This window comes from Suricata suricatta, chromosome 3 (genome assembly GCF_006229205.1).
Source record: "Suricata suricatta isolate VVHF042 chromosome 3, meerkat_22Aug2017_6uvM2_HiC, whole genome shotgun sequence".
In the NCBI taxonomy this organism is placed as follows: Eukaryota; Metazoa; Chordata; class Mammalia; order Carnivora; family Herpestidae; genus Suricata; species Suricata suricatta.
In genome coordinates, this window is record NC_043702.1 from 17,165,570 (window position 1) to 17,188,177 (window position 22,608).

At 43.6% G+C, this 22,608-nt stretch overlaps 1 long non-coding RNA gene across 1 annotated transcript; it reads left to right on the plus strand.

The window, feature by feature from the left end:
- The first annotated feature begins 6,526 nt into the window (after window positions 1-6,526).
- On the plus strand, window positions 6,527-8,844 carry LOC115286365. Its single transcript, XR_003906028.1, has 2 exons — window positions 6,527-6,723; window positions 7,290-8,844. It is a non-coding gene; the product is annotated as an uncharacterized LOC115286365 (long non-coding RNA).
- Window positions 8,845-22,608: the final 13,764 nt, after the last annotated feature.

Consider the following 22,608-nt stretch of genomic DNA (forward strand, 5'->3'; position numbering starts at 1 on the left):
AATTTCAGGAGATGAACCATCTGGTTTAAGACAGACAAGGAAGAAAAAGATGACATGGTCATGGGACAGTTTTCATGAGAATATAGTTCCAGGAATCCAGGTCCACACAGGGATTTGCACAGTGTTAATCTTGCCCCTGAGATATGGATTAAGAAGATTCTACCCATAATGATGCATGCTTTTCAAATATCCTTCCAAGCCTGGAATATAGAGTTCGCTCAGGAACCTAGAATCTGAACACTGTCACTATAGCCCACGTTTCAAATTCGCTTTGCTTTCTTGCTTGTATTTTTTATTTTTTCCAGGTGTGGAGATTGGTTAAGTGGCCACAGCATACTCTTACTTAACAGCATCAGTGCTGTTTGAGGACTCAGCTAAATTGGCACTGGGGCCAACATGCGACTTTTTGACCTTGTAATTGCAAATATGGAGCAGTTTGTTTGCTCAGAAGTGTCTAAAACATGTGGGACAGGTATAAAGTTTCCACATAAGCCAACCTCTTTGTTTTGGACTGATCTAAACAAACTGCTTCCTGCAGCTGGGCCAAGAATATTCCTTCCAGCCCTATCTTTTTGAGAAGGCCCAAGCTTGGAGACTTCCAAGATGGAATTCTGTCATGTCTTGTATGTGGCAAAATCTTAAACCAACACTTCTCAGTGCCAGAAAAATAGCATCGTAGCCCATGAAGAAATCAAAGCTGCATTTCTATTAAACAAAATTATTAACGTGATAAAAAAAAAAGACCATTTTGTTAATGATCAAATATACAGGCTTCAGCCAATTAAAGCTTTGAAGCAAATAACCATAGCTAGAATCCCTCACTGGAGCTAATCATTACAGCAAATGACATTTAAAATCTTTTTTTTTCCTCCTAACGATAAGAATTAAAAGTTAAAACAAGTCGCCAGCACAGCATGTGATCTGAGCTCAAAGTGCACTTGCTCCAAATTGCAGAGCCTTCGACTCAAATGGGACAAGACCCTCTTCTGCCCAAATTAGCTAAATAGAATTTGCAGTGAAACTCCCTAATGTCTGCTCACAATAAGAACTGCATCTTGGCAACCCCCAAGGAGAGGAGTCACATGCTGGATTAAAGCAAGCTCCAAACGACCAAGCTTGGTGCTTGTCATTCCTTGTCCAGCTGGCTCAGGGGGTTAACAAGAACCAACCAAGAGAGAACGGCTTCTGTGAGCTGGCTATCTCTACTCCAGTTTACAATCCAAGATGGCACCCTATACTTGGTCATCCATCTTAAAATGGGGCACCTGGGTGGTTCAGTAGGTTAAGCATCCAACTCTTGATTTCAGCTCAGGTCATGATCTCATGGTTTATGAGATCAAGCCCCTTGCCAACCTCTGCATTGACAGTGGAAAGCCTACTTAGGATTCTCTCTCTCTCCCTCTCTCTCTCTCTCTCTCTCCCTCCCTCCCCCCCTCCTAAATAAATAAAGATTTTAAAAATGCAAGCCCCTTCTCTCCATAGATCAACCAGCACATGGAGGATGAGGGGAAAAGTTCTCCACCTTTGCTAAAACAGTTCAGAGGTTTTCACTACTGATTAGGAGTTCAGCATCATCAAATAGTGGAAGAAGAGAACATCACCATGGATCCTAGATTGGTCAAATAAAATATGGAGTTAACATTCCATTCAAGAGAGACCCCATTTTTCATATTTCAATGCAATAGGTATGACTTTTGTACTTAACAGTTATTCATGCTTAATGACAAAGTAATAAACCCTTGCATTTTTATCAGGCTTTACAATTTATAAATCACTTTCTCATATATTCATGCTTTTTTAGTCTTACTAGATGGCAAGGCAGATATTTTACTTCACCTCAGAGATTTAAAAAAGAAGAAGAAACTGGAGCTCAAAGAGATCAAGTAATTTGCCCAAAGTCACGCAAAGAAGCAGTGAGAGAAATATCCAGGTCCAATCCCAGGTGCTTACCTCTACACACAGTTTCCTAGATGAGTGGATTTTGACACCCGCCCCTGGAGAAATATCAAAAAGTTCAAAGTTGCACCTCTGATCAATCTCATGTGTGCAGATGAAATAAAGGTGAAGAAATATGAATTTTTCTCTCCCTGGTCGCACCCCCACCCCAAGCACAATTGTGTCCATATGACTATGACCAAAAGCCCTAAGTAGCCCACTATATTGGCCCTTCTCACCAGCCGTCTCAGTTTATTACTAAATCCTTCTCACTACACATCCTTTCTCACTCCACTGTCACATATATACCCTAGAGTAGAAGCTCCTGAGGGCAGGGAATGGGTCATTCTTGCCCACACATTTCACTTACCAACTACTTATTACATACCCACTCCTTATCATTTTGGAAAAGTACAAGTTTATTCTGAGGTAGAGCTAAGAGCATAGCATGAACCATGTTGCTTCCTTACTAATCACAATCCACTAGATTTCCAGGCTGTTCATGCTCCTCTGAGAGAACATAAGAACATAAGAGATAGGACCCATGGCCACATGGCAAAGATGGTGGTCTACACCCAGGCACAGCCTCTAGGCCTCAAAAACACCTATTATTTTATACCTGAAGGGTTTTATACACACAATACCCTTTGCTATTAACACTAATAGTATATAAAGAGAACAAGTCTTAGACATCATTCCAGGGGTAAATGAAGAGATATTTCTCATCTCTAAGGCAGTTCCTTGACTTAGACCAGCAGCATGGCACCTGCTCAGAATCCTGAAAGACTATGGGTGAACGGAATGCATAGATATAAGCTGCAAACCAGAAGTGAATGGAATAAAGAATATTAGGAAAGGTATCAAAGTAGGAATGGGAACTATGTGGCACCAGACAGTCCTTCTTTGACCTATTTATAGCAGACACATCAATGGACACAGCAGGGATCTATGTGTCCTGCCAGGGACCTGACTTGCCAGGGATCTGACTTTCCTAAATACCACACTTCACATGGCCTTCACTATTTATATAGGATCAGCAAGCAAGATGTCACCTATTTGCCATCCTTGTTTTTAAGACCTTGCTAGAAATCAGCATCTCACATGATAGTGCTTCCTCATGCTCCTCTGATTCCAAGATTCCTGCTATTAGATTAATAATCCAATCCTGGGGGCATCTGGGTGGCTCAGCTGATTGAGCAACTGACTCCTGGTTTCATCTCAAGTCATGATGCTAGGGTCAGTGGATCAAGCCCTGCGTTGGGCTCTACACTGAGTGTAGAGCCTGCTTAGGATTTTCTCTCTGTCTTCCTCTGCCCCTCTCCCCTGCTCTCTCGCTCGCTCGCTCTCTCTCTCTCTCTCTCTCTCTCTGCCAAATAAATAAAAATTTTCAAAACTGAACAATCCACTTCTGATCATCTGGATTCTTGACCGCCACTCTTGGTTGTTCTTTGCCCCTATCCCATCACCAGGCCCCCACACCAACCCTCAGGCCCCAGACCTCTGGCCAGGGGTTCTGACAATGGCCTGGTGAACCGCCTCTACTTCTAATTCTTGTCCCCCCAAAACTTTTTTCTCATCCCTTCCCCAGACTCAAACACACCCACTCACCACTGAGGCTCAGCAGAAAGGACCCTGACCAGGTCTAGAGTCCCTTTCCTGACTGCATAACAATAGTCCAAGGTCACTGAAGAACTGAAATAAACATGGTAGAAGCAGGAAACTTCCAGACTAAGAAAGAAGAAGGGGAGAAGCTAGCCTATGGTTCACAAAATCCCCCTCAGTTATGGAGTTTATCTGATAGTTGGGCCCCATCTTTATCCCTTCAGAAAGTAAAAGATTCCAGTTCTGGCTTTTTTCTGCTTTATGGTCAAGTTTCTGCCTTCGAGGTAAGGAGCAGATGTTTCCTAAGCTCCCAGGGATTTATCAGCCTTGTTCACACGTTCAGCAGACAGTTCATTGCAGGTTTAATTTATATGGTTCTATTTCACTGGTGGGACAATAATTTGTGCTCCATCTTGAGTCACAAAATGGCGGATGCCGGAAAGCCAGACTCGCTTCCCCACGCGTAGCTCATTGCCTCTCACTACTCACCTCCCTACTCCCCAGCCTCCCTTTGGTCACATTCCCCCATATTCTTTGAATCCAAACAATACAGCCAATCCCAGATTGGCGACATGCTGCCAAGGAGGCTCCCTAGCAGAGGAGATGTCCCGGGAAAACATCAATCTGGAAGCCTAACGGGTTCAGAGTCCAGTTCTGCCTGCAACTCACCAGCCAAATCAGTTCCCCTCTCTGGGCCTCAGTTTCTTCATCTGTAACCCGAGGGGAAGTCGGGGTCAATGAGAAACTCAAGTTTCTCATCTGTGAAGGGAGGCTTTGGACCTCTGTGTGGGTTGTGCCTTGAGACTTCCCACAATGCCCCGCTGCTACTCCCCTGCTATTGAGGCTTAACCAACAGAGGGAGAATCATTCCCAGCTGCTGGCAGCTTAATCCAGCTGCCATGCGGGGAGTTTTGTTATGCCGATTTCACAGTGGGTCATGTCAAGTCAACATGTATTTCTTAAGTGCCTTTGACAAGCCCAGAAAGAGGGTGGAGCCCTCTGGGGCCTCAATGACTTCATCTGTGAAATGAAAGGCTCATGCTCGCTGAGCTTCTGAGGTGCCTCCCAGCTCTTCAGTCCCGAGAGTCAAGATTCTACCCGGGGAAGGAGGTTACACCCTGGGATTGCCAACCACCAGACCCACCCCTGATGTGGCCCAGGACCAGCTCCTTTTCAAGCCTGTTGCACCTGGGACCACACGTGGGCAGAGTAACCCTAAATCCAGCTAATAACCCATTCAGCGGTGAGGTAGTGCACAGTCACGAACACAGGATCCCCCACCATGTCTCCTTGGCTGAGTCTCGGCCCTGTCCCCTCCTCAGCGGCAACTCTCCAGGCTACTTTAGAGAGAAGGGGAGAGGCAGATGCTTGTCTAGATGGTGTGATTTGAAGAAAGTCCCCACCACCGCCACAAAATATCTCTCACAGACCTGCCTGAAACCCTCATAATAGGCACTCAGTTTCTTTGCATTCAAGCATCTTGCTTCCAGAAGTTTCCTGTTAAATGCAAATGTGCACAGAAAAGGAGCATGTGCTCAGCCTTGGACTTCTTTTTCCCAATTCTACCCTCTCACCAGCTCCCATTCACCAGCTCCCATTGCCACTCTCCAGTCCCCCCAAAACATCTGATCAACAGAAGAAGAACTTGCCCCACAAAGAGAGAGGCATGAACCCCAAATTTATGAAGGAAAAACTAAATAGGAATGAGGAGTAAAGAGGCAGGCTGTCTGGCTTCCACCGTGACTTCCGTCCTCGACAACAGAAGTTGAAGAGGAGGGTAGGGGATAATGTAATAGTGATTTTCAAATCCACTGTGTTGTTAGGGTTTTTAAGGAATTAAAGTTCTCACTTTGGAGAGTCACAAAGCCCCATCCCTGTTTGACTTGGCTCCGTGTCCCTCTTCTTAGATTACTGCATGTGTTTACTATTTAAATTGGAATGAATAAAAATTAATTTTGAGTGGATAAATTTTGAGGGATAAGTGTAGATACACAGATGGAAACCACAGATATGGCGAATTAAGATTCACTCTCTGCCCTCCCCATGAAAGCCAGAAGAAACAATGGTTTCACCCTGCGTGGAGCAGGATTTCAGCCATGTGGGCGACTTCCCTGAAGAGAGAGTTGTTGAATCTGAAAGAGTGAGTTAAAGGAGATTGTGGTGGCTTTTCCTTTTTTTCTTTAAATACTTTTGAAACATTACCAGTTCCCATTTGTTATGGAGGGAATTCTGTCTCCGCCTAAGTTCATATGTTGAAGCCCCAGCTCACCAATATGACTGTATTTGGAGAAAGAGCCTGTAAGAAGGTAATTAAGTTTAAATGAGCTCATAAGGTGGGGCCCTAATCTTACAAAGTCCTTATAAGAAGAGGAAGAAGGGGTGCCTGGGGGCCTCAACTGGTTAAGCATCCAACTCGTGGTTTTGGCTTAGGTCATGATCTCAACAGTTCTTGAGTTCAAGTCCTGCATTGGGGTCCGCACAGACAGTGTGGAGCATACTTGGGGTTCTCTGTCTCCCTCTATCTCTGCCCCTCCCCTGCTTGCTCTCTATCTCTCCCTCTCAAAATAAATAAATAAACACTTAAAAAATGAAGAAGAGGAGGAAGAGCGAGAGGGTGGCCATCTATAAGCCAGGCGGAGAGGTCTCACTAGATATCAGATTTTCCAAACCTTGATCTTGGACTTCTGGCCTCCACAACTGTGTGAAAATACATGTCTATTGTAGAAGCCACCCATTCTGTGGCCCCCTCCTTATGGCAGCCTGAACTGACTAATGTTTTCTGCCTGAGGGAGGGAGATAAAATAGGTCCATTAACAAATGGGGATTAATTACTCTTCCAGGCATTGGGTTTATGGCAGTAAATATGACAACATCTCCAGTTGGGTGGGGCCCCCTCCTCACAATACCTCTAGCCTGTGGGTTCTAGAATCCACATGCCTTTTTCTAACATGCAGCCTCTAGGACTATGTGTATTCCCCAGAGTGGGTGGGAACAGCGCTTATTGTCTGGAGGAGGAAGCCAGCGAGTGCACGACTCTCCTCTCCCTCTGGACCGTTGCCTCAGCAATGCCAGGAGTCCAGGCGTGATGCCATGGAGTCCAAATCTGACCTGTCAAGAAATGGATGTGGGGAAATCAGAAACAGCCATTGCTCCTCACAAGCAAACCGAAGAGAGCAGACAGCCCAGGTGGGTCTGCAGACCTAGCATGACTTCGGGAGCCAAAAAGGAGCAGCGAAGAGCCTGATGCCTTGGGGTGGGGACAATGTCAGGGGACAGTTACCCTTAGGAAGCCAGAGGAGACGGAAAGAGGAAAGTGGGGGGTGTTAAAAGGAAATCGGGCTAGCGTGGGCTTCAAGAAAGAAATCCGACTGTGCTTGAAAGCTGGGACGACTTGCCTGTCTTTTGAACAGACTCTGGTTAAAATTAAGACCAGAAACCTGTACTTGATAAAAAAAAAAAAAAAATTTGTCTCAAAGCTTTTGAAGAAGGAGCAGAAGGAAGTCGGGCAGTTTTTCCCTTTTTCTTCTGGTAAATATTTGCGGGTGTCGCTGTTTAAAAAAATGATGTGAGTAGGTTTCAGTCGGTACACAGAAAGGCACGTAAGCTGTGGCATACGGGTACACCAGCAGGGGGCAGGCTTGACTTGTAGTGTTTGCCGATTTCTGTGTTGTAAATATTCCCACCAAGGCTGATTGCAAGCCATTGGAGGTTGAAAAATCAGTTTGCAAAATCCCTGCCTTTTTGATCCACAGCGCTGGCTGCCTCTAGTATAAGTCCACAAGGCACGCAGAACAGACAGCAGGTGACCCTGTGCAGAACCAGCCGCGAGGACCAGGAGCCCAGTGAGCCGAAGGGGTGATGTCAAGAACACAGGCAGATTTTCCTCTCTGGGATGTGTCACCTCACATGCATTAATGGAGGTCCACTGTCATGGTCATGGTCATGCAGCTGTCCTCCTTCCCAGACGGGACAGAGCAGTTCTGTTACGAAGGCACTGCCTTATCCCCTGTGCATTGCCGGTGTGCTACCTCGAGCTCAAGGGAAGAGCAGCAGCCACAGAGAATCCCCAAAACCCACCTTATTTTTAAACTTCTAAAATGCCAACTAAAACTTTTATTTACAGGAAAAAAAGAAAGAAAAAAAAGGAAACAGGGAGGGAACTTAGAAAAGATCTTCACCAACACTGTAAAACCAATAAGGCCAGTTTTCCCAGGGACCCCAGGAAAATGCCTATTATTTCCCCTCTAAAGGGAGGAAAAGAAAAGGAATTTCCATTTTTGGATTTGGCCAGACTCATGTACCTCTCCCCACCCCACCCCACCCCACCCCCGTCTCCCCCAGTACCAGGCAACGGGGTCAAGCAATTCTATCACACAACTACCTCTGACCTTCTTCTGTAGATAATAGTTATGGACTGACCCATTCTCTGGACACTCACAAGTTATCCATCAAGAATATCATTCTGCAGTTCAGTGTTAGCCTTCCAATGAACTACAAACATATGCTTTTGTCTCCAAAACAAAACCACAGGCAAAAGCTAAGACTGAGGTCTCTTCCTCTCTAGCTTACCTTCTCGTACCTGGTGCTGGGCTCCATGCGTGGTCAGTCCTCACCCAAGTTAATTCTTCCTCTTTCCCCTCCAGAAACTCACCAGGGGATGTTCTCTGAGGACTCATGGCAATCACCTCCAGGGGGTTAGGGAGACCCTACTCTTCAGGCCATGAGTCAGAGAACTTGAGCTAACACCAGTAAACATTGAACCATACCTGATGAAGTAGATGAACTAAAGAATAGGATTATTATACGTAACCTAAAGGGTCTTCCTGTATGTATGCAAGTTACCTATTTAGGAATCCAAGTAGATAATATGTCTCAAGCAGTGCTTACGTAAGAAGGTGCAGCCAGTGTGACACTCTTTCCACCAGCCCTCTGGCTATGCTTGCAGCGAAATCTCCCGAATTTCCTCGGACTGAGGAATCCCGGCAGAGAAACCCGTCATCGGGAACGAGAAAGGAGAAAGGGTGACCTCTGCTGGTCAAATCAGGAGGTTTTTTAAATCTGGTTCTTTTCCCAACTCTGCGAAGAAAACAGTGAGCAGAGAGAGAGTTGGGGAGGTCAGAGTGTGTAAGGTCCTCCCTGAACAAATGATCATTTTTTCCACACTAGTCATTTTTACAGACTTTTCCGCAAAAGGTCATTGTTTGGCCCAGAAATCCCTTAATGGTGCGTAGAAATGAGATTCAATGAGGTTTTTATTGTGTTTAATTATTCTCTAGAAAGAAAATAAATAAATGCTTTCATCTAGAACTCGATAATTTCTTTCTTCTTTTTTTTGATATTTCATTAATGAAATGAAGAATTTGCAACCGATTTTGAAAGTAGAGGCTAATTAGAATAAATGAAAGGGCAGCGCTCCCCCCCCCCCCACATCTGTTAGATGAATGCTCGTTTTAGGAATTAAAAATTAAGCGTTTTCAAAAGACTCTCCACAATTTACAATTCAATGTCTAATGGAAAACTTGAAATAAATTACGTTGCTTTAAAACTCAGCAATGCTCAAAACAAAATCATTTCCATGGTGGTCTCATTACGTTGCTTGATTTTGGCCTTCCGCATATCTTTCATCACCTTTGATAAGGAAAAAGCATGTGTTATGCTACTGCACCTGTAACAGTATTCGATTATTAGTCAGACTTTCCCCGATCACAGACATCACTTTGGTTTTTAGCTTTGCCAAGTTTAAAGCAAAATACTTCATTTCAAGTTTTCCAGAGAAAAGCTGGCAAGACCTTTTAAAAATCTAATCTTTTTCATTGTCTAATGCTGCTGCCCATGTAGTGATTATGTGTGTGGAATCAGGTTTGCGGAAAGGAGAAAAAAAGAAGATACACAAGAAAACACATGGGGAACCCCATTTAGAGTTCTATAAATTGGATTATATTTGGGGGGAACAACCTAGCTTTGGGGAACTGTAACAATAAAAGACGTCAGTATCCAGTATAATGGAACCTATGCTCTGTCATTACCAATAAAATATAAGATTCAGGGGCGCCTGGGTGGCTCAGTCGGTTAAGCCTCCGGCTTCGGCTCAGGTCAGATCTCACGTTCGTGGGTTCGAGCCCCGTGTCAGGCTCTGTGCTGACAGCTAGCTCAGAGCCTGGAGCCTGCTTCCGGTTCTGTGTCTCCTTCTCTCTCTGCCCCTCCCCCTCTCATGCTCTGTCTCTCTCTGTATCAAAAATAAATAAAACATTAAAAAAATTTTTTTTAATGTAACATTCAAATAAAATAAACTGTTTATTTAAATGCGTGTTTATAGGCCTTACATAATAAAAGGCTGGATTTTTTGTCAGATGACACTTCACTCTCATTTCTCTTGGTCTGAGAAGAAGCAAAACTCTTTCATGATCAGCACCTCTTTAAAAACCTGGCAGAGGGGTTCCCGAGTGGCTCAGAGGGTTCAGCATCCACTCTTGATGTTGGTTCAGGTCATGATCTCACAGTCATGAGATCAAGCCCAGCGTCAGGCTCCATGCTGGACATGGGGCCTGCTTGGGACTCTGTCTCTCTCTCTGTCTCTCTCTCTCTCTCTCTCTTTGACCCCCTACTCCACTTCCGCTCTTTCTCTCTCAAAAAAATAATTAATTTAATTTAATTTAATTTAATTAAAAAAATTAAAATCTGGCCTAGAGAACAAAGAAGGGGGAAGAATAAACTTCATATTAATTGGTTGGGCTGCTGTCCTGGGCCTACAGTGGAGTAGGAAAGGAGAGAAACGTTGTAATAGAAATAGTCCAAATAGGATTCATTCTCGGCATTTGCCATGACCCTTGCCCCCACCTGCTTTTTTATATCATAAAAGAAATGTGTTTGTTTTTTTCTAAGAATATGCAGGAGATGTGAAATCCCTTGAAGGCAATATTTTTTGTTTTGTCTTACGAAAAACAATATAGACACTGAATTAAAAAATCGGCAAATACTGAAATTTAGCATTTATTTAAATGCTGGTGTGCATTCAAGTTTTTTTAATAAACATAAGACTTTAAAAATTCAAGTAGCTGGATTTAATATTAATGACAAGAAATAGCAATAATGGAAAAACATATTCCTAAAACCGTATGTATATTTTTTAACAAAAGAATTCTTTGCAAGTATAATCATCAATATCACAATTGTACTCAATAGTCAAGCATCAATTAAAGAGATCTCTACAAGCGGTCATTTCTCTGATTTGATATTTATTAAGCACCTGCTGTATGCCATCCATCGCGCTGGGCATTGGGGAGATGATGGCTAATGAAGTCTGACACCTTCCTAGTGTTTACGCGGGAGCCAGACATCAATCAGCCTCTCACACCAGTAAATATAAAATTACAGCAACAGTGAGTGCTTTTAAAACCCAGAGGTAGATGGTGCTACCAGAGCACTGCTTTTCTTAAACTAAAGAATTCTGTTTTAAAAATCTGTCTGCATGATAAGCAAACCCAGCATTGTTGAATTCTGGCCTAGGGCAGAAACAGCTCAAATCAAAGAACGAAGATCAACATTTTACGGGTACAACATGACCAAGCAAACTAAGAGGTACTTGGTCAAAAAGGTGCCTGATTCTATTTAAATGTATTTATTCAGTGTCTAGGCCATGCAAGGCAGTGCTTCCCAAACTTTAATGTGCATGAGAATTACTTGGGGATCTTGTTCAAATACAGACTGTGAATCTGAAGGTCCAGGGTGGGGCCTGAGCGCGGGCACGTCCAACAAGCTGGCAGGGGAGGCCGATAATTCTGGTCTTGAACAGGCCAAGATGCTGAACCAGCATGACTGCTGGGTCCTCACCCCCAGTCCCCCAGCCCCATCCACACCACGAGAATACAAAGTAAAGTTGTGAGAAGCTCCCAGAGTTTACTAGGGCTGTTTCAGACTGGTGTTTCGGGAGTGTTGGCTTTGTCCGGAGCAGGACCCAGCCCAGCAGGCTTGTGAGAAGATAGAAGAATCGATGGGATTCTGTTCCTGCCTGCTCCAGCCATCCCCTCATCGCTTTGTGGCAAACAGTGCCTGCACCCCTCCTCTAGGACATAGAGATTGGTGCAGGTGTTCTCAGAAGAAAGAAAAACAAAAAAACACAGGGGAACCAACTGACCCCTGGAAGTTATTTCCATATTCCTTCTCCTTCAAATTCCAATCTAGCCATGACGAGGGCTCTCAAACTTGGCTGCATGCTGAAGTCACCTTATTTTTTAAATTCCGATATGTGCCATTTATGAGACATACTTCAAACATAAGGATATGCAAGAGTTGAGGTAAAAGAATGGAATATTAGGCAAACATTAAACAAAGGGAAGCTGACTTAGCTATAAGAATTCCAGAAGAGATGGTCTATAAGAGCATCATTAGGAATGGGAGAGTTCCCTCAAACACAGCAAATGCACTCCCAGCTACAAACCCAAGGGAAAATCATACCCACGTGGAACAAATGATGTCAAATGGCCCCCACTGTCCTTACTTCCTGGTGTTGACACCCCTGAGCAATCTTCTCTTTTCGAGTGTGAGCAGGACCCACACACACTTGCTTTGAACCAACAATATGGCAAAGGGGATGGGATGTCACTTCTGTGACATGTTACATAAGACTAACATTTGTCATGCTAGCAGGCTCTCCCCCCGCCCCATGCTAGGGAGTTGAGGGTGACCTCTGACTGATAGCTGGCAAGAAACAGAGGCTCTCCATGTGACAGCCTGTAAGGACCAGAATCCTGCCAGCAACTGCAGGAGCTTGAAAGAAAATCCCTCACTGGTCAAACCCTGAGATGAGCCCTTGGTCCTGTACCACTCCTTGGCTGCTGGATTGTGAGGACTTGAAGGGGAGGAGCCGGATAAGTCATGTGTAGACTCTCAACTTACAGAAACTTCAAGATAACAATTGAAATAATAACTTCATTTGTTAAATTCATTAAATTCTATACTAAAAAGGGTGAATCTTACTGCATGTAAATTACTCCTCAAATATATATATTTAAGTGCCATTTTGACAATCCTTTGAATCAGATCCCCACTACCACCATACCCTCCAGCCCTTCCAGTTCTTCCATAAGAAGAACCCAATGAAAAGTTGTGCCATTGGAAATGTTATAGTTAAAATTACTCTAGAGAACAGCCTTGAAAAGGGGCTGGGGGGCAGGGAGGGAGAAGGAAGTTTCAACAATCGAAGAGATATACAGTGAAGAAGTAAACATGGCTTCTTTGCCTAGTTGATGGGGGATGTTTATGGTTTTACAATCATAAACCCCAACTGCTCAAGGCAGGGAGATACTGAGGCATTTGTCCAACCACCTGCAGGAAAAAAGGACCCCTCCCAATCCCAGCAGCCCTCTTTGGTCCAGATTCCCTTTGCCTTGGAATGTCTCGATAAACGGCCCATTAGCAGCCCACAAAGAGATTAAGAAACAATTTTATTTAAGAGAATGCACAGTTTAACAAAACGGTCCTTGAAGCAGAATGTTCTGCTTCTGCTATCTTTTATGAACTAAAGGAGCACGGGTTTTGAGGTCACAGTCAGCCTGACCATATTTTGTTCTTATCTCCCTATTTTCTACTCCATAATGAAATTTAAATAGCTTGCTATCGCTAAGTAAATAACTGGCGCCATAACAGCCTTCTGGAAGCTTTTAATTGTGTCAAACCAGCTCTTCAATTCTAAACATTCCTTACAACCAAATGATATTTAGAGCTTTGGGTGTCTTCTTGGCAGATGGAGATAGGAACACAAAATGGGATAAGAAGGCCGGAACTTCCCATTAATCTTGGCAGTACTCCTTTATTCAAAGATCATAAAATGCCTGAGGTAATGCCTTTAAGTTGGTGGGGGGAAGGGGGGAGGGTCTGCATGAGAAGCAGAAAGTCTGGATTTTAGTCCCTTTCAGGCTCCTGCCCGTCTTTGTGATTTGAACTAAGGCAATCAACAATTTTCTTCCTGTGCACACCTGACTCTGTAGCCAGACATCCCCCCTCCATAGCCCCAGGTCAAGTGCCCCAGGAGGAAATAGGTTTACCCCCAAAGTTCCAACTTCATACTGCTATATGTCCGAAGATCCACTTTGGTCTTACCAGTGTTCCAGGGACACGGTGGAGAAGTGTGCCCACAGGGTGGTCAAATTATGTGGCATGCAAGAAAGACTCCAGGCTACTGCCAGCCCACCATAACCCAAAATGAAGGGTCACCCAAGAACCAAGTTTCCACGGTCACGTACAACTAGCAACACCAGGTGAAATAAATCAAACAGATGTTTTTACCTTGGAACTTCCAAGAGCCCTTTTTTGCTCTTGTGCTTCAAGACCTTCCTAGAAGGAGGGACAGAAGTATTTGACCAATGAATCTGTTTTCCAAAAATCAATACTCGGTGCTGGCATGCCTCAAAAACACTGGTCCAAATTTATGCTGCTTCTTATTCTTCATTCATCATCGCTAATGGACCCTGGTTGCAGAAGAACATCACCGGAGCCTGTTTCCTGGGCCTCAGCACCAGATATTAGGCTTCAATTGGTCTGAGGAGTGGGGTCTGGGCATAGATATTATTTCCAGGTCCCCAGTGATTCTAACCTGCAGCGAGCGTGAAGAATCACTCGGGAAGCATGGGAAGGTGCCTCCTCTTCTTCTGCCTATCATAGAGCATTAAAAGGGGAGCAATCCCCACCCCTAGGTCAGTACTGGGGAGCAAACCCAAAGAAAAATCCATCTCTCCACCCTGAGTCAACCCACAAGATCCAGGACCCCTACGTACCGAGAGGACCTCCTTGGAAAATCATGAATGAGTAATGCACATTTTCTAGCAGTTACTTACTCAATTGGGATTCCAGTCCTAATCATCTCTCTTAAAACCCTGTGGATTTTTCCTTTCAAAATGGAAATAACTTTACTGATTTTCTGGTTGTAAATTTAATGGCTGCTCATTGTGGGGGGAAACCACATAAAAGTGTAAAGCAAAAAATAAACAACTGTTCTTAATCCCCACTGCTGTGAGCATTTTGTATTTCCAGCCAGTGTTTTACATGTTTTTAATGTTGTTTTGTAATCTGGTCTTGTTACTTATCAATATCTCTTAAATGTCTTTCCATCCCAATATCAAAATAATAAAACTACACTATCATTTTTTGAAGTTTATTTTATTAATTTTGAGAGAGAGAGAGAGAGAGAGAGAGAGAGAGTGTGTGTGTGTGTGTGTGTGTGTGCACGCGAGCGAGGCAGGGAGGGTGAGAGAGAGAGGGAGAGAGAGAACCCCAAGCAGACTCCGAACCATCAACAGAGTGCAATGAGGGGCTCAAACCCATGAACGGTGAAATCATGACCTGAGCTGAAACCAAGAGCCAGATACTCAACCAACTGAGCCACCCAGGGGCCCTCCAAATCCATCGTTTTTAATGATGTATACTGGGCATACTATAAATTACTTAATCGATGCCTGTGTTTAGCTGTTCTAGTGTTTACCATCAATGAAGGAGTAGATATCTTTGTATGTGTATCTGATCAGTTCCCAAGAATAAATTTCTAGAGGCGGAATTGCTCAGTCCAGATCGCCGCCAACCATTCAGCCACTTGGCTAGGACTCCATTTCCACTTACCCACCCAGGGGGCTGCTCTTAGCTATCATCTCCCCATCCCTATCCCTCCACTCCCTGGCCTTTTCCAGAAAGTATTTCCTAGATGCTAATGGGTCTAAGTCCCTCCACTTTTCATCAAGTCTCCTTCAAGCTTTATCTCCTAAAGCCAATATTTTACTTAAGAAAGCCTTCTTGGCTCGGTACAAATCTCCCCTCTCCCTGCACCAATTGGCTCCGCTCAGACCAGAGGTCTCAGCCCCCAGCAGAGGTCACCAAATCCTCTTTTAAGGAGCGAGCAAGGAGGCAGCAAGCTAAGGCTGACCCTTCTGGAAAGCCTCCCACACACACACACACACACACACACACACACACACACTGCCCCTTTGCCTCCCTTCCAAGGATCACCAACTCCTTCGTGACAGCACCTGTCACTGTGTGTTATAAGTGTTGACACATCAAGTCTCCTCTCCGGACTCTGAGTCACTTGTCACCTTTACCCCTGTGCCTCCCGACTCCAGAACCATATCTGACTGAGAAGATGCCTTTGTGGCTTACTGAATGTCTGCTGTTAAAAGGCCATATTTTTCCAGGAAAAATTCCAAGCCACCTATCTAATATTAGAATACGGTAACTATGTTATGACAGACAGCCTCACCTTTTTCCAGAAAAGACACAACCTCAAGACCACACCTGAAATGACTCTTGGACCTCATTCCTAAAATAATCAGAGAGCACCCGGGATCAGAAGGAGCTTAACTTTTCTTCCCGGAGGTTCTCCCTCCTTGCACCCCCTGACCCAGCCACAGGGGCAGGAGACCATTGAGAGAAGCCCCTGTCCTTGCCAGCCTGGCCCCCGGCACAATGGCCCATATGTCGTGTTCCTGCCACTTCCACTTAGGGACCTCCTGAGGTTCACAAACTCACATCTTCCACTCATGACCAGTAACATGGCTGAGGCAGGAGGATAAGGTCCCTGCCTTCAAAGTTGTTACATTCCAGAAACAAGTAAACTAACACATAAAATGATCATAAATATTGACGAACACTTTGAAGAAAGTGAAAAGGAGGCCAAAATGAAAAATAATAAGAAACATTGTTTTTAATGTTTATTTTATTTTGGGGAGAGAAAGAGAATGAGAGAGTGTAGAGTGCCAGCAGGGGAGGGGCAGAGAGAGAGGGAGACACATAATCTGAAACAGGGTCCAGGTTCCGAGCTTGTCAGCACAGAGTTCGAAGTGGGGCTCGAACTCACAAACTGAGAGATCAAGACCTGAGCCGAAGTCAGATGCTTAACCCATTGAGCCACTCAGGTGCCCCAAGAAGAAGCATATTATTGGCCACCTTCAATTAGAGTGTCTGCAGAGGTTGGGAGGGGAGCCTCCTCCCTGGAGAGGGACCAGCACCCAAAGGTAACACTGCGGTGGAAGGGCAAAGGGTCGGGCAAGTCCAAGGCCTGCAGCTGGCGAAGGAATGAGGAAGAGACAGGAAGAGAGTTTGCGGGGCCAGGCAGAGGTGTCGCAAGTGTAGCTCCATACAGGAGCTCTAAAGTAGCTGTCAGACTTCCGGGTCCAGTCAGTTATTATAGTTAAGTTCTATGGGTTCAGCAGTGCCTGGGTGGCTCCGTCTGTCAAGCATCCGACTTCAGCTCAGGTCATGATCTCACGGTTCGTGAGTTCGAGCCCTGCATCAGGAGAGCTCAAGCCCCCACTTTAGACTCCACACTGACAGTGTAGAACCTGCATGGGATTCTCCTCCATCCCTCTCTGCCCCTCGTGGGATTCTTTGTCCCTCTCTCTCTGCCTCTTTATCACTCGTGCCCTCTATCAAAAATAAACAAGGAAAGAAAGAAGGAAGGAAGGAAATTAACTTCCCCCCTTAAAAAAAAAAGTTTTCTAGATTCGGTATTATTACATGCCCAGGTTTTGTTTCCATCTCTCATAAACAATAAAATCATTCTCTTGGACTCTTGCAAGTATATCTCATCCCATGGTCACATCAAGATGACTCACCTGGCTGGAACAAAATTGGGACAGTAGGTTCAAGAAGAATCCCATGAAAATGCTCTAAAACCGAAGTTATTATTAATGTGTTTTCTGTTTCTTTTAATTAAAGAAAGAGAGAGTATCAGTCCATGTCATTTGTTCTTTCTAGTTTCAACTTTTTAATTAAAAGATCATCAGATTCCTCGGCGAAGAGGGGAGGACGCAGCAGAAAGGGAGGCTGGGAAGAGACGTTTTACAGGATTTGGGAAATAGGAATGTGGGTCCTTGTACGGGAAAACAAGCAGTGTTGCCCTAAAACTGCCACTCGTGCCATTGTCCGCACCCATTCTTGCTCCTATCTGAGGACCCTCCTCCACCCAGGACTTCTTTGGGTGGAGGTATTTCTGCCTGTTTATTGGTCTGGCCCGGAGTTGGAAACACCCAGAAGAGTGTCACTGTAAACAGGGTCTGACCGGAAACGAGCGCATAAATGGGGAGCTGTTTTCTGCTTCAGGGAAGGGAGGGTCTCAGGGGCTAATTCCAGGGTGTGTTCTTGGGAAATATGACAACATTCACACAAAGTCTTCCTTAGTTGGGGCTGTTTGTGAATAAAACGCACATTGAATCCTTCTGAGTACTGCCTTTAATTCCCTGCCTCCCAGTAAGAGGCCCTCCAGCCCGGGGGCTACAGAAAGTTGTCTTTTCGGATTTGCAAAAATAACCCCACACCGAACACCTGGAAGGGAGGATGGGGGAAAGACACAACAAAAGGGAGAAGACAGTTCTTTCAAAATCGCCTGGATTCATATCGCTCCGCCAAGCCCTTTCTTCCTTACCCTGAAAAATAAGTCCAAAAGCAGGTCTTTTGGAAACAATTCACTACGCAAACACATATTGGGGTCCTAGTGTTCAACACTGCCAGGAACTGTGAGAAAACAAAGAAAAGCAAGACATAATAATTGCTCTTCAAAAATGTTTACTGATTTAAGGTTTGTTGAAAGGTTCTTATCCGGGCACTTGGTGGCTCAGTCCGTTAAGTGGGGGACTCTTGCTTGGGATTCTCTCTCCCTCCCTCCTGGCTCGCTCATGCTCGCTCTCTCTCTCTCTCTCTCTCTCTCTCTCTCTCTCTCCATCTCTATCTCTCTCAAAATAAGTAAATGAACATTTAAAAATAAAAAAGAAAGGTTCTCGAGCTAATGGGGAAGGGGACTATCAGTGGTAAGTCTTTCAGGTAGCACTACCTAACTAACCTAAAAGGCACAAAATGCTCAGAGATTAAAGGCAGGGGAATTTTCCACCCATCTGTGAGGATCAGGGTATATAGCTTCACAGAGGAATTGTCTCTAAATTCTGTTCTGCTTCTTATGCCTCGGTATCGAGGAAGGCTCTGAGGGAGGTTGGGCTTTGCCAGGGTCACCTTTTCGTGTCACTTAAATTACAAGGCGACATCAATGAGTTTTGCACTGAACAAAGAATGTTAGGATTTGGAAATCTTAAAAAAAAAAAAAAAAGCAAAACACTAGGATTCTAAAATTTCAAGACAGATATGCCAACCAATTGAACCCAGATACAGGAGGGCTTTATTAGCCTTTCACCATCCCATCCACTAAGAATTCCTTTGTGGTGTTGAGTGCCATTGATGTGCAGCAAAAACCTCTCAAAGCTTCAGGGAAGGCCCTCCACGTCCTCCCATATCTAATCTGAAGCTCTAAAACCAAGGTTCCGGATTAGTGAGAAAGCAGTGCTCATGTCCAATGGGGAAACATGTTCTTTCCAACCAAACAGGGCCCTGGGAGGTACTTTTAGCCAGGAGCATCACATATATTGCCTACATCTGGATAACTTCCCCCCATTCCATACTCCAAGCAGACATCACAAATGGTCTATGGAACTCATTCTCACCAAGCTCAGATGCTTCCCCAGAATCCCTCTCAATGTAGGACTCCAGAAAGTCACTGTCAATCAACAAAACTTGTCACAAGAGATGAAATCTCTGTCGTCGGCTTTACCCAGTTCATTGTCAAGGTGACTTGTCCTGTCACAAAAAGAACAATGCGACAGGGAATAGCTAGGGTCTCAGGCCCTCCAAAAAGCCTTCGAGACTTGAGGCGCATCATTCAAACGGCCACATCTTCTTAAAATAAATTTGTGATGTACAATTTTCCAAGGCTTGCTGCATAAATAATTCTCTTAAATTTGGGTTGACTCAGGTTTGAGTTTTAAAATAGATATAAATATATGGAGGTTTCAACTTTCACAGCAGTTAAATCGCTTTACAAGAGGGTTTGCCAAAGATTTCTTTAAATGCCAAGTTCCTCTCCACCAAATGTGTTAAAGACTCGTAACTACCTGCAAGCAAAGGAAAGGAAGAAGACAGTTGGATAAATATAAATCCCATCTGGGAGGCACCCCAGCCATTTGAAAATGAATTCCAAACAACCAAGAAGCAGCTGTGAGAAAATGTGATTCTATTTACACAAGTCTTATCTATACACACTTCTTCAGAAACAACTCCATTGTTTGAAACAAAGTCTTACTGGCCTTGACGTAGAGTAGCTTGCCGTGAATACCTGTTAAGCATGAACTACAGGCCAAGGACCGGAGAGGCTAGAAAGGAACTGGTCATTTATCACTGAGAGCACACACTAGGACATGTGCAAAAAGGACAGGTCAGCTGCCCTTAAGTAATCCTGAGGGTCTCACTCTATTACAAGACGGGGCGTTCTCAGTCAGTAGATCCTGAGATCAGTTGGACCCTGCCCAGTTTACCTAAGAGCAGTGGTTGTCAAATTTCATTCCGCAGAGGAGCCGCGGGGGTGCCCACCTGGAAGGGGGAGGTGAAGTAGACAGAACTCTAAAACTCCTCTAACAAGTACACTCCTCAAAGCAAGAATTCTTTCATCTTCTATGGCTTGACGTTCCATATAAACTTTCATTTGCAAAGATGGGGCTTCACTACCCCCCAAAAAGTGGAGTTTTTTTTAACAACTGACGTTATATATTCTAACAAGTGGTCAGACATCAGCATGGTCCCCAGAACCAAAACCAATGAACAGAATTGGAGGGAGATAAATGTTCCTGCACCAAAAACACAAAGCTGAATGTTTTTAACTTTTTACATGGAAATAACTTTAAACTTAGAGAAAAGTTACAAGAACGAAAATCGTAAAAGAATATCTGATTTTCTTTTTATCTGGATCAGTCTCACTCTCTCTCTCTCTCTCTCCTACACCCTCTCTCTCTCTCTCCTTCACCCTCTCTCTATATATTTTTTTTCCTTTTTATTCCCCTTGAATCATCTTTAGGGAAAATTACATATGTCATGGCCACTTACCCCTAAATATATTTATTGTATTTCTTATGGACAAAGATATTGTTACATAACTGTAGGATGGTTATCATCTTCAGTAAATTCAACATTGTAACATACTTTAATCTAATGCTCATATCCCATTTTTTCTCAATTGATCCAATAATTTCTTTATAACATTCTCCCTCCCATATGGAATCTGGTCCAGAGTCAAGGACTGCATTTAGATCTCATGTTTCTTACCCTTCTTTAATCTGGAATACTTCCAGAGTCTTTCTTGATCATCCACAACAACAACAACAACATTGATTGATTGATTGATTGATTGATTATTTTTGAGAGAGAGAGAGCACGTGAGTGGGAGAGAGGGGCAGAGGGAGAGAGAGAGAGAGAGAGAGAGAGAGAGAGAGAATCTCAAGCAGGCTCCACCCTCATGGAGCCCAACTCAGGGCTTGATCCCATGACCCTGGGATCAGGACCTGAGCTGAAATCAAGAGTCAGATGACACTCAACTGCCTGAGCCACCCAGGTGCCTCACTGCAACAAGGTGTTTAGTTCCCCTCTCCCACATTTTTAATAGACTGCTTCTCATTTGGAGTTTGTTTAATGTTTCCTCATGATTCAGATCACACATTCTTGGCAAGAATAGGTGCTTGTACCCTTCCCGGGAGATCACATGTTAGAGGCGCATGAAGTCCATCTTCCTGGCTAATGGAAATTTTGATCATTTAAGATGTCAAATGTCTCTACCACATAATTGCTATTTTTTTCCCATGGAACTAGAAATCAGTCTGTGGGAGACACTTTAAGACCATACAGATATCCTGCTCCTAACCTAAATTTCCCCCTAAATTTAGTGTGCATTGCTAATTCTCGCTTGATCGAATCTTTACCATAATGGTTCCAAGGCGCTTACTTTCCAACTTTAGGACCTTCTCCCAACTCATCAGTTGGCATTCAGCATTTCATTATAAACAAGAACCCTCCCTTGTCCCCCATACATTTATTACTATTGTATCCATTTGTTTTGGGTATGGACTCATGAATTCCTATTTTTAATGGTTTATGCCTCATGATAGTACTTCATTATTTTGTCATTCACATTGTCTCAGATTTAACCAGTAGGAGTCCGTTCAAGTCGGCTCATGTCCTTGTGATGTGCTTCCATCTCTTTTTGAGCACTTTTTTAATTTCTAGCATAATAAAATCTTCTAGGCTCATTTAACACTTATCCTGCCCCAGCCCTGGAATCAGCTGGTTCTCCTAGGAGCCCTGGCTCCTTTTAGGGGGAAATAATATTAGAGACCAATATCTGGATACCAGGCATACTCAACATAACTGAAGTGTTATATCCTCTTAGCCCTTTCAGCAGACAAAGCTAGGTAATATATGAGTGTATAGACATTTATACATACAAATATACATTCATTCATGCATATACATGCATAAACACACACATACACACATATATGTTTTAGAAATATGATACACAATAATAGACCTAATTTCAATCCATCCCAAAAAGGCTCTTTTTCTTTCCCCTATCCCATATTATGTCCCTTCTTTCCTAGTAATGACCCTGGCTCTCAACAATACATTTATCCATTGGCTCAATCCTATTACACATATAAAATTGTTTCAGAATTGCTTTCCTTACCCATGCAAAAACTAGCCCTACTAAAAAGATTTCAGGATTTGTGTGAAACCCCCCACCTGCCTCTTCCTAAGACAAGGTATATAGTCAAATAATGTGTTCATAAGTAATTTGGATTAGTCTTTTCTCTCTCTCTCTCTCTCTGTCTCTCTCTTCAGTATGATTATGGTATTTATCTGAAATATAATTCAGTGATTTTTTCAGTTTGCTTTAAGTTTTAGGGATTTTTCCCCTTCCCATCCTTATTAATTTCACTTTTGAATATAGAACATTAACATGCTTCTAAAGGTAAAACTATGCAAAAAGGTGACATTCAGAGGTGACACTCTTATCTCTCTTCTGCCCTACCCCCACCTCTTGCAGGGAACCAACTTAAATGTTTCTTGATTTATCATTCCTGGCTTTCTTTTATAAAAATAAACAAATATACATGTTTTTCTATTTTTCTGCTTTCTTACACAAAAGGTAGCATACGTTATGTGTATATGTGACTTTTATATATATATATATTACATACACATTCTTTTGCACTTTGC